Below are 8518 nucleotides of genomic sequence, written 5' to 3'. Positions count from 1 at the left end.
GATGTAAAGCGTAACAAGGGGGCCGGGGTGGGCAACGTGGGCCTGTGAGACCTGTGGGTGCCCACGTTCCCCAGCTCCCCCCGCAGCTGGCCCCGCAGTGGTTCGCTCCACTTGCCAGGTGCGGATCTGGGTTCCGGATGGAATGCTGCGTGTTCTCCGCCGCTTGTTGTGGCTGGGGTTCCTGCAGCACCGCCAGAGCAGCCTTGGCGCTACAGAGGACCCTAGGGCTACCCCTCAGCCGTGCTTGGCGCTGATCCTGGAGTTGCGACGCAGGGTTGTGGCAGCACTGCCTGACGGTATGAGACCGGATTCTCATCCTTACGGTTTTCCAAGGGAATTGGTGATACACGCAGCCGTTGTTGGATTTTTTGCTGTTCCCTTTTTTTTGTGGAGAAGTTTTAGATCGGTTAGGAGTCGGCTGTATGTGAGAAGAGAGAAAAAGCTTGCTGTAACGCTTTCTGGACGAATTGAAGAAAAGTGTAAACTACTTGAAAAATTTAGCCTCGTTCAAAAAGAGTATGAAGGCTATGAGGTAGAGTCATCCTTAGAGGATGCCAGCTTTGAGAAGGCGGCAGCAGAAGCACAAAGTTTGCAGGCAACCTGTGAAAAGCTGAACAGGTCAAATTCTGAGCTTGAGCATGAAATACTCTGTCTAGAAAAAGAGTTAAAGAAGAGAAATCTAAACATTCTGAACGAGATGAATTGATAGCAGATATTTCCAAAAGGAGACAGTCGCTGGAAGATGAGTCAAAACCCCTCAAATCACAAATAGCTGAAGCCAAAATGACCTTCAAGACATTTCAAATGAACGGAGAACGATTGAAGATAGCAATAAAAGATGCTTTGAATGAAAATTCTCAACTTCAGGAAAACCAGAAACAGCTTTTGCAAGAAGCTGAAGTATGGAAAGAAGAAGTGAGTGAACTTAATAAACAGAAAAGAACATTTGAAGACTCCAAAGTACACGCAGAACAAGTTCTAAATGATAAAGAAAATCACATCAAGACTCTGACTGAACACTTGCTAAAGATGAAAGATTGGGCTGCGAGGCTTGGAGAAGACAATGGATGATGGTAACTTATAATTAGAAGTGAACAGTGAATGGGAAGATGGTGCTCACTTAGATGATCCCTCAAAAGGAGCTTCGAAGAAGCTGATTCATGCTGCTAAGTTAAATGCTTCTTTAAAAACCTTAGAAGGAGAAAGAAGCCAAATTTATAGTCAGTTATCTGAAGTTGATAAAACAAAGTAAGAGCTTACAGAGCATATTAAAAATCTTCAGACTGAACAAGCATCTTTGCAGTCAGAAAACACAAATTTGAAAGTGAGAATCAGAAGCTTCAACAGAAACTTAATGACTGAATTATATAAAGAAAATGAAATGAAACTCTACAGGAAATTAATAGTAGAGGAAAATTACCGGTTAGAGAAAGAAGAGAAACTTTCCAAAGTAGACGAAATTATCAGCCATGCCACTAAAGAGCTGGAGACCTACAGACAGCGAGCCAAAGATCTTGAAGAATTTGAGAGAACTATTCATTTTTATCAAAGGAAGATTATTTCCCATGAGAAAAAAGCACATCATAACTGGTTGGCAGCTTGGGCTGTTGAAAGAAACCTGGACGATTTAAGGAAAGAAAATGCTCACAACAGACAAAAATTAGCTGAAACAGAGTATAAAATAAAACTTCCAAAAAAAGATCCTTATGCGCTTGATGTTCCAAATACGGCCTTTGGCAGAGAGCATTCCCCACATGGTCCCTCACCATTGGGTCGGCCTTCACCTGAAACGAGAGCTTTTCTCTCTCCCGCAACTTTGTTGGAGGGTCCACTCAGACTCTCACCTTTGTCTCCTGGGGGAGAAGGAAGAGGCTCAAGAGGCCCAGGGAATCCTCTGGACCATCAGATTACCAATGAAAGGGGAGAATCAAGCTGTGAGAGGTTAATCCATCCTCACAGGTCTCCTTCTGACACTGGGTCCCTGTCACCTCCGTGGGAACAGGACTGTAGGATGATGTTTCCACCACCAGGACAGTCATATCCTGATTCAGCTCTTCCTCCACAAAGGCAAGACAGATTTTATTCTAACTCTGCTAGACTTTCTGGACCAGCAGAACTCAGAAGTTTTAATATGCCTCCTTTGGATAAAATGGGTGGGTCAATGCCTTCAGAAATGGAATCCAGTAGAAATGACACCAAAGATGATCTTGGTAATTTAAATATGCCTGATTCTTCTCTCCCTGCTGAAAATGAAGCAACTGACCCTGGCTTTGTTCCTCCACCTCTTGCCCCAATCAGAGGTCCATTGTTTCGAGTGGATACAAGGGACCGGTTCATGAGAAGAGGACCTCCTTTCCCCCACCTCCTCCAGGAACCAGGTTTGGAGCTTCTCCAGGTTATTTTCCACCAAGGGATTTCCCAGGTCCACGACATGCTTCGTTTGCAATGAGAAACGTCTACCCACCGAGGGGTTTTCCTCCTTACCCTCCCTCAAGACCTGGATTTCCCCCCACCCCCACATTCTGAAGGTTGAAGTGAGTTCCCTTCAGGGCTCAGTCCGCCTTCAAATGAGCCTGCTACTGAACATCCAGAACCACAGCAAGACACCTGATAATATTTTCGCTCTCTTCAAAAGTCATCTTGACTGATCTCATTTTCAGTTTAAGTAACTGCTGTTACTTAAGAGATTACACTTTTGCTCAAATTGAAACTTAATGGAATTATAATTCTTAGGATAGTATTTTGTAAATAAGGATGATTTAAATGTGAATCTTATGAATAAATTGTTTCCATTTTATTTTATTCTAGATAGTATAACTATTTTAATTTCATTAACTCATCCACTATGATATAAAAATAGTAGGAGTTTTATATATGTAATCTTGCAGGTAGGGAGGCTTTAAATTCTAAAGGCCTTATCTTTATGCCAAGAACTGTATTTACTGTGGCTGTAGGCAAATGTGTAAGTAACTTTATGCTTAATTAACTAAATTTTAGTTGATTTAAGAAATAAAAAGAAGAAAGAAAAGGGAGGTGAGAAGACAGAGGCCAAGCACTGTGTGGGCTTAGGTGCTGGACGCACAGCGTGCTCGTGCTCGGGTCCGGGGTCACCCTCTCATTCTTGTGCCCCGGGTTGATGCACACAGCAAGGGCAGACCCAGACACCAGGCAATGAGTCAGTTCAAGGGAGGGGCCGACCGTTCCGAGCTCAGGCTGTGCTGAAGGTCCCCAGAGTCCCGGGCACTTTTGTCCTCCGCCTCATCAGTGTGAGCTCTTGGCTTCAGTTCCCACACAAGCATCGATGCCGCCAGCAGCGTTGTGTGGGATCCCGGAAAACGGGCCCAGCTTGCGCATCTGTAGAAGAAGACTCACCAAATTCTGGGTTGTTGCAGCTTAGAGTATAGTGCAGACATTAGGATAATTGTTTTGGATATCTCAACAAGAAAGGGATTTTATAAGATGGCAAATACTATAAAAATGTGTAAAATAGCAGAGTACAAAGGCTGAATAGAGAATAGGAGATTGAGATTAGAGAAGAATGGGGAATAGCGGTTATAGGAGGCTCCAGCCATATAAAAATGCGAGCACATGAGAAGCCGTCAGAACTTTTATTCTTTTCATCATTGAAGGGAAGTGCATTTTGTCCAGTTTTCCTATCAAGTTTTCATACCATTTTTATAAACGAACAGAGTTTTCCAGTCACGGGAGGAAACATTTCCCATGCCAGTCCCAGGCGGCGGCGTCTCGCGTGGTTAATCCTGAGTGGGGCAGCTTGGGTGGATCCCGGTTTTAGGCTGACGCGCTGCATGAATCCAGGTGACCCCCTGGCTCCTGGCGGTCTGGCCTGCTCCGTGTGGATTGGGGGTGTCATTACCTGGCCCGCCCGCGGAGGGATGCGATAATGCCAAGGTGTCTGCACTAGCAGACATAGAGGACGTGCTCCATAAATGGTCACCATCGTTATGAACATGATCAGGTGCTGGGGCTGCTGGCAGCGTTAGTTCTGTGGGTGTACTCCTTATTTGAGGTGCATCTTTTTTTTGTTAAGTTAAAATATGCTGTCTTTGTATAAGTTTTCGAGGGCTGCCATAATTAAGAACCACAGCCTGGGTGACCTAAACAGCAGGAATTTGTTGTCTCCCGGGCCTGGAGGTCTGACGTCCGAGATCAAGGTGCCACAGGGCTGTGGGTTCTCTGAAGGAGCCGGGGAAGGGTGTGCTCCGGGCCTCTCTCCGTAGCCTGCAGGTGGCCGTCTTCCCCTCTGTGTCTGTCTGTCTCTATGTCCAGATTGCTCCTTCTTATAGGAACACAAGTCATATTGGTTTAGGGCCACCTTAATGATCACTCTCTAACATAATCACCACTGTAGCAACCCTATTTTCAAATAGAGTCATATTCCAAGATACTGGGGGTTAGGATGCCAACATATGCTTTTTGGGGGCAGACACAGTTCAAACCATAACAGTCATTTATCTAAAGACTTTGAAAATTCTTGCAAATGAGGAAAAGGTACATCGAGTTCCCCGTTGTAATATATATTTGTGGATGATGAAGGCAGCAGCAAGAATGGAAAATGGATACTGGTTGGGAGGCCACTGCACTAGTCCAAGCACAAGGTGGTGACAGTGTCGATGAGGGCGTTTGCGACGGAGGTAGAGCAAGTGGCCTAAATTAGGGTATGTTTTGCAGGTGGGCAGAGCCCATGAAACTCGTGATGGGGTGTGAAGCGGCAACTCAAAAAGGACTCCAAAACTTTGTCCTGCATGTTTGGAAGGACGGAGTTGCTGCCTCCTGAAATAGGGAAGGGGAATGGGAATGTTCAGCAGGAAGATCATGGGTCCATTTTCAGGCTCATTTTGAGGGCCCAGACATGCACATGAGCATTCCAGGACACACGGGGACAGGAGATGCCCTTCCATCCAAGCCAGCCCCTCCTCTTCTCCACAAAGGCATAGCCACAGGCAGTGGGTTGGGCAAGATGGTGGCCAGAGTGGGAGCATGGGGGAGGAAACAGCTGGTAAGGAAGATGGAGTTCATGGTGACTGTCATCCAGGAAGCCTTGGAATTGTGCCTCAAAGAATGTGAGTCAAAGGCAGAGACATAGAATGAGTTGGGCGGGACCAGAGGGAGAAGGAGGAATGTGAGCCGGAATGGAAGGTGCCAGAGATGCCTGCCTGGGAGGCTGTGGCTCTGCGAGGAAGCAGGGCTGGCTGCATCTGCAAGACTCTAGACCTCACCCCGGCTCTCCCCAGCCGTGCCCCTCCGGTGAGCATGGAGCACCCTGCACCCAGCACATGCTTCTACCTTCCATGCTCAGAGCCGTGCCCCTCGGGTGAGCATGGAGCACCCTGCACCCGGCACGCGCTCCTACCTTCCATGCTCAGAGCCGTGCCCCTCGGGTGAGCATGGAGCACCCTGCACCCCAGCACGCGCTCCTGCCTTCCATGCTCAGGCTTGCTGCTCAGGTGTCCACATGCACACCACTGGCGCCATTGGGATCTGGGATTGCCGAGCGGCTGGGTGAGCTGGTGGGTCTCCGTGGTGACTTGTTCATCTGGCACCTGCTGTCTCCTTCATGCAGGCTTGCAGGTGTATCTTCAGTGATGGATTTCCAAACCCCAAACCAAGCACCAGGCCGTAGCCAATTGTCATGAGTAGCCAAGGGTCTAGCAAGCATCTGTGGGTTCCTCTGTCCACACATGCTAGGTGCACCTCTACCAGCCCCTGCAGAGCCCTGGAGGGCCCCTCACTGCAGCCTTGCAGGAGCCCCCACTCCCGGGACTTCATGGGCCTGTCTGTCCTTCAGAACATGTGTGTTCCCAGTTGTGTGTCCTGGGCTGCTGCAGAGGACACGACCTGGGGCTTCAAGCAAGAGACTCATTGCCTGCGGTGCTGGAGCTAGAAGTTCAGAACCCAGGTGGCGGCAGAACTTTCTCTCTCTCTCATCTTCTGGGGTACAATATGCTGAGAGTTTGTGTCCCTCCAAATTACCGTGTTGAAGTTCTCCCCTTCCCAAGGTGACGGCATTAGGAGGGGCCTTCGGGAAGGGCTGGTTTCTTGAGGGTGGAGCCTCATGGGCAGGGTGAGTGCCCTTATGTAATGTCCTACATGAGGCCCAGAGGGCTCCTCACCCCTTCTACCATGTAAGGGCACTGCGGGAAGATGACACTAGGAAGCAGCGCTCACCACACACTGAACCTGCCCTGACCTTGGACTGCCAGCCTCCGGCCCTGACCTTGGACGGCCAGCCTCCGGAACCGTGGTGGGTAAATGTCTGCTGCTGATCGGCCGCAGAGTCTATACTCAGAGCCGCCTGAGCAGTCTGAGACGTGGTGGTCTCCGGCTCTTCGTGGCATTTCTGGCTTCTATGGAGACAGGGCCTGCAGTCTCTGCTCCCATCAGGACCTGGCTGTTCTCCCTCTGTGTGTCCCACAGTGCTCCCCTCTCGGGTCAGTCCTCTTATTATAAGGACACTCTCATATTGCACTAAGGGCCACCTACCCCACTGTGACCTCATCTTAACTTACATCATTTTTTTTTTTGAGACAGAGTCTTGCTCTGTCACCCAGGCTGAAGTTTGGTGGCACAATCTCTGCTCACTGCAACCTCCACCTCCCGGGTTCAAGCGATTCTCCTGCCTCAGCCTTCTGAGTAGCTGAGATCACAGGTGCCTGCCACCATGCCTGGCTAATTTTTGGATTTTTAGTAGCAACAGGGTTTCACCATGTTGGCCAGGCTGGTCTCAAACTCCTGACCTCAGGTGATCCACCCACCTCAGCCTCCCAAAGTGCTGGGATTACAGGTGTGAGCCACCATGCTGGACTTAATTTGCATCTTAATTGTAATTGCAATGACCATATTTACAAATAAGAACAGATTCACAGGTTTCAGGGGCTAGGACTTCAGCATATGGATGGTATGAGGAACAATTCATTCCACTGCACCAGGCAAGGCTTTCTGGCCCTCTGGGCTGGACACACGTGCAGTCCCTGCCACCTCTGCCCTCCTCATTCCCGATGTCACACCATCCATGGATAAACCTCCTGCCTGGACCATGAGCACCTGTCATTTAAGAGTGTACAAATCGGAGAGAGTTCTATGTAGGGCACTGAAGTACTGAGCCTTGTTTCTAGGGGAATGCCAGGGAAGACACATTCTGGAACTTTCTGAGCACTTAGGATTTGCAGTCAAATGGGAGCCTCATAGTGTTTTCATGTAGAGAAGAGAAAATCAATGCTAAGAAAGTATTGATCTTAAATACACAGCCACACAAAAAGCCCTGCTAGATGCGATGGAGAGGTCCCCATGAACGTACCCTGTGCTCTGTGTGGGTTGACTCACGCCTGGGCGCGCTGACGTCCACACCCCGACCACAGCACACACTGACCCACAGGGCCCTTCAATGGAGCCTCACTGAAGGTACCTCCAAAGAGGAGAACACCACACAGTCACGACTTATGTCAGCAGAAGAAAAATAAAGTGCAAAGTTGAGGCCAACATACTAAGTTAAAAAGTAGATTAGAAAACAGATTTTATGGAGCCAAATGTGTGACGTATTCAGAAAAACATTCGTGGCTGTGATGATGTGATATAGTAAGATGACTGGTGTCCACACATTGTGGCAGTGACGATGCGATGTGCTAAGATGATGGGTGTCCCACACATTCGTGGCAGTGACGATGTGATATGGTAAGATGATTGGTGTCCCACACATTCGTGGCAGTGATGATGTGATGTGCTGAGATGATGGGTGTCCCACACAATCACAGCAGTGATGATGTGATGTGCTGAGATGATGGGTGTCCCACACATTCACAGCAGTGACGATGTGATGTACTAAGATGACTGGTGTCCCACCTGCTTTCACATTTCCCAGCATAGGGAGGTGTTTCTCAGAGAGATGAGTGTGCTTTTCCTTTTCAAACTTCCCTTAGGACCAGCTGCAACCTAGCCTGAGGCATTCCTTGAAACTTCCAAAATAGGATTTTTATAACTTACAGAGAAACAACGATATTGCAGGTCAGGCTTTGCTAAGGAAGAAAAGTGACTTCTAAACCCCAGAAGGCCTAGAAGAATGGAAGCTGGGACTCAGGCCCCAGCACACAGCTCCGGCTGGGCAGGGGATGGTTAGGGAGCTCTTGCTGCTGAGAGAAAGCTTTGGAATGGCTGAGAAAGGGTTGACCAGGCTTTGCAGTGGCAGAGCGTCATTTCCCATGAGACCGCCTTCCCTCCCCACCTGTGGATGACAGAGAGGCACGGAAGTGAGCACACACAGAGAGGGTGGAGAGGTGAGGCCCCAGGGCTCGACCTTGCTGGGCTGGACAGGACCGCCTGCAGCCAATTGACCCTGCATTGACCCTCCCTGACACCTGTGTTCCTGGTTCATAAATGAGAGCAACGGTCGTGTTCATGTGACTTGAAGAGGAAACTCGGGGATCCGGTGTTGTGCCTGCTGCTCTGAAAATGAGGTGCTGCTGTTGGGAGGCTTGGTCTGGATGTGCGACCCCTCGAGTTTCCA

General features: G+C 48.8%; 1 pseudogene; it reads left to right on the top strand.

Moving 5' to 3' along the window:
• The first annotated feature begins 283 nt into the window (after positions 1-283).
• On the top strand, positions 284-2611 carry LOC100607795 (annotated as a pseudogene).
• The last annotated feature ends 5907 nt before the right edge of the window (positions 2612-8518 follow it).

This window comes from Nomascus leucogenys, chromosome 3 (genome assembly GCF_006542625.1).
Source record: "Nomascus leucogenys isolate Asia chromosome 3, Asia_NLE_v1, whole genome shotgun sequence".
Lineage (NCBI taxonomy): Eukaryota > Metazoa > Chordata > Mammalia > Primates > Hylobatidae > Nomascus > Nomascus leucogenys.
The sequence above is the reverse complement of the archived record's forward strand: the minus strand, read 5'-3'. Positions and strand labels throughout refer to the sequence as shown.